Genomic DNA, 7,108 nt, shown 5'->3' on the forward strand with positions numbered 1-7,108 from the left:
TTGCCTATAGATGGGCTTTGGGTCCCCACTCCGCACTTCCCCTCATTCACAATGATAAGAATTTTCTCAAATCTATTTCCTCTTTGGGGAGCCCTGGTGGAGTAGTGGTTATGAGTTGGGCTGCTAACTGCAAGGTCAGCAGTTTGAAACCATCAGCCACTCTGAGGGAGAAAGGCTGGGCTTTCTACTCCCGTAAAGAGTGACAGTCCCAGTTCCTCACAGGAGCAGTTCTATCCTGTCTTATAGGGTCGCTGAGTCGGCATCAGCTTGCTGGCAGTGAGTTTGGCTTTGGCAGTTTAGGGTAACAAATGGATAGGTGCATTATTAAAGAAGATGAGAGAAGAATTGATGTATTTGGATTATGAGCCTGGAAAAAGTATTCAACGTACCATAGACTGCCAGAAGAACAAGTAAATCGGTCTGGAAGAAGTATAGTCAGAATGCTCTTTAGAAGCAAGTGTGGCAAGACTTCCTCTTTTGTATGTGGACATGTTGTCAGGAGACACTAGTTCCAGAAACAGCACATCTGCCTGGTAAAGAAGACCCTCACCCAACCAAACGGGTTAACAGAGTGGCTGCAGCCATGGACATCACAATGGTGAGGAGGGACACAATGGACGAGCGTCCCATGGGGTTGCTATGAGTCAGAACCTCGGGGGTGGTAACAGCATTACCACCATAGTGAGCTTGTCGTGTGTGCGTTTTCTGAAGCCAATGATCTTGCCATCACTCTTTCCAGACATAGCTAAAAGATACAGGCTCCGTTCCTCTCCCGGGTCCCCTAACTGCCTTTCCCACCCTTTGTGGGGCCTGCCCCTATCCAGGGGAAGACACAGGAAGTGGCTGAGTACCTAACCCTGCTCCTCAAGGAATCCGAGGCTAACGAAACAGGAAGTGTCAGTGCAGAGGACTTTGTGGCAGCGGGAGGTCACTAGGTCTGCCACTGTCCAACACGGCAATGGGCTGCAGGGGAAGAAGCCACCGTGAAGGCCGCCTACCAAAAGGCAACCACTTTTTGGTCACCAGAAAAGTGCCATGTTACAAGTGGTGCTAACAGATGGATTATTCAGATGAATCTGAAGCTGTCATTATGTTAGTCTGGGGACTTCAGAGAACAAAAGCCACAGAAACTGATGTATAGGAGAGAATTTTATATAAAGGTTAAGTGAGCATCAAGAAAACATCCCAACCCAGTGCTGCCAAAACCCACAGGTCCAACATTACCCCATTAACCTATATGTCCAACACCAGTCCACAAAGTCCTCCTCCATCTCACAAAACACACAGATGATGCTGACTGCAGGAGGAAAGCCCAATCAGTGAATGTGTAAACATTTCAGTGCTGGCAGGGGGTCTCCACAGGCTGCTCCAGCACCTAGGGTTGCATCAGGGTAGGTCCCTGTGGCTTCTCCTCAGGAATGTCTTGCAGGAAGTGAGCCTTGCCAGCTAAAGGAGGGAACTGGCTAAGGCAGCTGCACCCTGGTCCAACCATTAGAGAGCAAGAGACCCGAGAACTAGAAAGGCGAGGTTCACTGAGCCATTTATCCCTCCGCCCTTCAATTAACCCCAGCTGTATTTAGCAGCCAGATTGGCACAATAAACTAACTAACTCAGTCATTGACAAGGATGAGGGGGTGGGGGATGGGTAGCCACATAAGAACACAGGAGAGCAGGCTGACAGAGGGGTGAAGGGGATTTCACTGGAAAGCAAGGACAGTACGAAACACCAAGGTTGCTCAGCGTTAGAAGAGGGCAAAGTAAAAAAATTTTAAAAAAAAGAAGAGGGCAAAGAGGAAGATGAGGGGGAAGCTGCAGATATGGACGAATAAGACGATGGTGGATTGTTGGAAACAGATGAAGCTACCCTAGACACATGGAAAAATCATAGAAGCTTGTAAAGCCAAAACGTGTTGGCGGTGAAGATGCTCTCTCACTAACCAGAACTTACTACCTTTACATCATTAGGTCTTATCAGACACCAAGACCGTGGTGGTTTGGTTATGATGAGCAAATGTAGGAAGACCAGTCAAGATCATGTGAAGAAACAGTGGCCCTTGAAGACCCCCCTCATGTCCCTGCGCAGACATGCTGAGGCGATGAAGAGTTGGCTGCTGAAGAAAGGGAGGACATGGCATTCACATGCTGATTTCCTTGACCTTTGTCTAAGCTACCATTCCAGCAACAGAAGATGACCACTCAAGACACTTCCCAATGTAATGAAGAGAGCACAGAGTCTATCCTAATTATTGGCTCTGATTTTTAAAGAATCAACCCACAGAAGTGACCATTGACCATCTTTATCAAGATATACAATTTCTCTAATAAATAGACTTTATGCATTCCATGAAAAAGTGTTCTACTACCAGCCGTATTTTTTTCATGAAAAAGAGTGCAGAAAACCCTTACCTGGCAGGGGAGAGACCATGATCACGAAGGTGGTTTTCCCAGGGCGAGGCTCATCTATTGCACTCCGGATGTGCGGACCCCTGCGATTTCCCCACATGTGGGAAACTCCACTGCATAATTTGTGGTAGTGGGGGGCTGCGTTCACGCTCTCCCCTGAAAAAAAGAAAAAGTGCAGAGAAAAAGAAAAAATTAAAAAGAGACAAGTTCTTTTCTCGGAGGCACTGAATAATTTTGTTTACTTAATAGAAACGCAAAACAAGGTTCCTTAACACGACCACCATCCACCTCCGCTGAGTCTGCCTGCTCGGGGAGACCCTCTCACAAGTTCCCAGCCCGCTCATCTTCAAGGGACCAGAGAGCTTCACCCTTCTCCTGACTCACAGCAGCCAGTCGGTTGAATCTCAAACCTTGTGGTCAACAGTTCAACGCTTGTCCAACAGCGCCATCTAGTCTCCTTTCTCTAACAAAGGAGCAAACACGGAGCATTCAGTATGGCGAATCCGACCTCATAAACAACTCCAAGTGGGAAAACTTCAATCTACTGAACTACCTAGAACTTGATCGTTGGAATGCACGCAGTGCCTCTGTGGGGGAAAGACCTGGAAGTTTTCTCTTGTAAAGGTTCCAGGCAAGAACATCCGGGGAATCGTTCTATCCTGTAACATATGGGCTTATCAATAGCTGGGGTCCACTTGACAGCAACAGATTGCTGTTCTTTTGTTTGGTTTGGCTTTAAAGAGTTCTCAAACCACCACCCCTACCCCTGGGGGAAAAAAAAGATAAAGATTAAAAGCAGTTCTTTCCTAACGTCAGTAGTGGTGGCTGGGCCCTGTCTAGCTCTCCAGATACACCTTGTACTGAAAGGAGGCTCCCGTTCAAGGGAAAATTATCTTCAGATACAGTACATGATACTTTTTGTCCATTGAAACATATAAATTGTGCTAGATCAGCCATCCAGCAGGGAAGCAAATAAGCCCACATGGAAGAAGCACCAGCCTGTGTGACCATGAGGTGTCGACTGGATCTGGTATCAAAAGATCCAAAACAAATAACTATATCGATGCAAACAAGGGGGGCTGGAGTAGAGAGCCAAAGCCCATCTGTAGACAATTGGATATCCTGCCCCACAGGAGGGTTATAAGGAAAGGATGATTCAACCAGGATGCAGTACAGCACTGATGAAACGCACATCATTTCTCCAGTTCCTGAGTGCTTCCTCCCCCCACACCCCCCGCCACCCCCCACCATGGCCCAGTTCTACCTTACAAATCTGGCTAGACCAGAGCACATACATTGGTACAGGTAAGAGCTTTCGACACATGAAATTCAGACAGATAATTCCCTCAGGAAGAGTAGTGGGAGTGGCGATATCATGACGGGAGGGATGGTTGGGGGGGGGGGCAGGGCGACAATGGGTAACCCATCACAAGGTTGCTACAGAGGCTCCCCCCACAAGGGGATGAATAATAGACATGTGGGTGAAGGGAGACAATAGACAATGTAAGATACACAATAACAATATATAATTGATCAAGGATTCACAAGGGTGGGAGGGAGGGAGGGAAAAAAGAGGAGCTTATACCAAGGGCTCAGGAAGTGACCCTTGCTAGCTGAAGCAGGGAACTGGCTAAGGCAGCTGCACCTGGTCCGACCATCAGAAAGCAAGAGACCCAAGAACTAGAAAGGTGAGGCTCACTGAGTCTTTTAGCTTTCTGCCCTTCAATTAACCCCACATGTGTTTATCGGCCAGATTGGCACAATAAACTTTAACTACCTCACTGGGCATTTACATTTTTGAGAGTGCATTTTAAGGAAATAATTAGTAAGAGGAATGATTTAGAGACAACTATATAGCACAGTAAAATGAAAATCATAAACACCTGGCATTGGTAATTCAAGAAAAGGAATTTTAGCCTTAAAAATGAGCAGGGGTGCATACGCATGAAAGGCAGAGAACTAGCTTAAGAAGTACCAATATACATGCCTCTGGGCTAGGCACTCGATATTGCTACGTTACAAATGAGGAAAAGGGCGCTCAGAGAAATTAAATCACTTTCTTGATGACCCTCAACTAGTCAGGGAAGACATTATTTCCGTTCTTATCTCTGCTGCCAGTATAGGCCAAGCACACATCACATGGAAACTAGAGCATAACATTGAAGTCTGTGTTAGCTATCAATTTTCATGAACAAACAAACTTGAAAACTACTCACTGCACTGCTTCTTCCGCTTGCTCACCCATTACAAAAGAACGTCAGGGCTGATAATAATAAACTGTAGGTAGTTCCAGTTAGAAACGTTAAAGGGGCGCAATAATCATGAGCGCTAAGGCCCACGTCAGCTAATGGGCTGAAGGGACGCGGGAAATGCTGGGACAGGCGATTCACCGACTGCCTGCTTGCGCCCCCTGGTGGACTTCAAGGGAAGACGTCCTGAAATAGCCCCAAGGCGGGAAGCACTGCCTCGCGGTCTTTGATAGGACGGGCAGTTCTTTTTGATTTGTTCTTGTGATACAATCTATTTCATTCCACACGTTTTCTTTATATGCAAGTAAAAGTTGGACATTGAATCAGGAGGAAAAATCGATGCATGTGAATTGCGGTGCTGGAGAAGAAGATTAAAATTACCACGAACTGCCCCAAGGTCTTGGAAGAAGTCTCGTCAGAGTGCTTAGAGATAAGGAGGGCGAGACTTCGTCTTATGTATTTTGTGCATGCTTGTCAGCCGAGCCCAGGCCCTGGAGAAGAACCTCTGGATCGGTAAAGTACAGGGGACGTGAGAGGCGACAGCGACGTGCAGTGATCCAGGGGCTGCAGCAATGGGCTCCGGCACCTGGACACCACCGTGTGTCTTTCTGTTGTGCGTAGGGACGCTATGGGCCACACCCGACTCGATGACATCCAACAACAACACGACAAGTAGCAGACAATAAACACAGCATGAGATCCAAACGATCCAGTTTCAGCATAGTCAAGGCTCATTCAGCCTGGTTCTTGCAAAGCTGAAAGAATATAGGCTACAAAACTCAGGACAACTTCTTAAGAAAATAAACCCTACACCCACCCACCCCCTAAATGATAGGATTCAGATCCTTGTCTTGACCTTTAAAAAGCCCACCCTTGCCCGCTGTTGGGCAGGGGTTTCCTGCACCTCGTGGCCCACGTGTCACAGGGTAGAACGTACGTCCATAAGGCTTTCTTGGTGTGATCTTTATGGAAGTGGATCAACCAGGTTTTGTTTTTTTGCCTCAGAGGCCCTGGTTGGATCTGAGCCTCCAATCTTCCTATGAGTTACCGACAAAAGCAAACCCTCCGTGCCACCCAGCGCCATCGTCCTATTAAAGAATGCTCCAAGTTGGAAAATGAAGTACATGTTCCCCGACGCAGTGTCACAGGCTCTGGAGACCACCAACTGGGCAAGATGGGAACGCCGGCCTTTGTCTCGCCATGCTACTATCTGTACGAGTCAAAACTCTCAGGACAGGAGACGTGACGCTGTGGGGTTGCTTCAAATGCACAGCGGAAAGAAGACCTGCCTCGTGGGGTTTTCCAAGCGGTGAATCTTCTCGGAAGTCGTCTACCACATCTTTAACCTATGGAGCAGCTAGTGGGTCCCAGCCGCCAGCTCTTCACCCGCACACTCAACCGTAGGCCAGGAAAAGAAAGCGGCTAGAGAAGAAAGCCCACCCACCTGCTCAATCGTCTCTTCTTTCTGAGCTTCACGTCTGCGAACTCATTGAACCTGCACAGGTGTTCCCCTGAGGGCTTGTCGGACTCAAGGGCATGTCATCGTTGTGAAGCATCTCATTACAATCGCATCCGAACGCAGTGTCTTCAAAAGCGAAGTCCTGATTCTTGCCTTGTCCCTGCGTCTGGCATGGTGGGCATCTGAGTAAGAGCACCGGTATTGGCTTGGTGGATACTGGCGTCAATTTCTTGGTGTTGAATATCAAATTATTATCACATAGTTTTGCTCTTTGGATAACTGCCGTTCTTCTTATTATTTTTATTATTTCTTGGTTATCGAGAGATGCAAAAGATAGAAAGGCTTCTTATCCACGCCTTCAATCTTAGAAATCGAGGGCTTGACTTGACCCGAGTTTGCATTTCCTTTCCTTCTGGAGCGAGCTTTTCACGCGTGCTTTACATCAGCCTGTGGGACTACTTGTGTGGCCTTTTCTCTGTTGGGGTTTTGTTTCTGCTTTCTTTCTCTGTGCCCTGATCAGAGGGTTGCTCTCCTCCCTGGAGTCACGTGCATCCTGTCACTCACGGACCGATGGGGAGAGCTCCAAACAGCAGCAGGTCCAAGTGGAGGTGCCTCCAGTGGCGGGCTTCAGCTGGGCCCACAGGTTCCACTAATTTTTTATTGTTTGGGGAATTGGCTCTTCAGTGGCATTTGTCATGAGGGTTCTCTCTAAGGTGAGCAGTTAGGCAGCCACCCAATGTGCACATCGCAGGTGTAACTTCCTTACTCTGTTTTAGCCTCCCTCTGCACAAGTGTCTTCAAAGTCCCCATCGTCATCTTCATTCCAGCACGAGATACGAAAAATTAGATGCAATATTTATTTCACAAACTCATTATATATTAAAAAAAACAGTCTTGTTGGCCCTTGATACCCGTAGTCCTCAATCATATCAAGAAGAGTTGTGCAATCATTTCTACAATCCACTTGAAAACACTTTCTTGTCTCTCCACCCACCCC

The 7,108-nt window shown here is 47.4% G+C and overlaps 1 non-coding gene across 1 annotated transcript; it reads left to right on the plus strand.

Annotated features, from left to right (window-relative positions):
- Window positions 1-2,398: 2,398 nt before the first annotated feature.
- On the plus strand, window positions 2,399-2,562 carry LOC142460681 (U1 spliceosomal RNA). The gene has a single exon (XR_012786844.1). It is a non-coding gene; the product is annotated as a U1 spliceosomal RNA (small nuclear RNA).
- The last annotated feature ends 4,546 nt before the right edge of the window (window positions 2,563-7,108 follow it).

The sequence above is a fragment of the Tenrec ecaudatus genome, chromosome 10 (assembly GCF_050624435.1).
Source record: "Tenrec ecaudatus isolate mTenEca1 chromosome 10, mTenEca1.hap1, whole genome shotgun sequence".
NCBI lineage: Eukaryota > Metazoa > Chordata > Mammalia > Afrosoricida > Tenrecidae > Tenrec > Tenrec ecaudatus.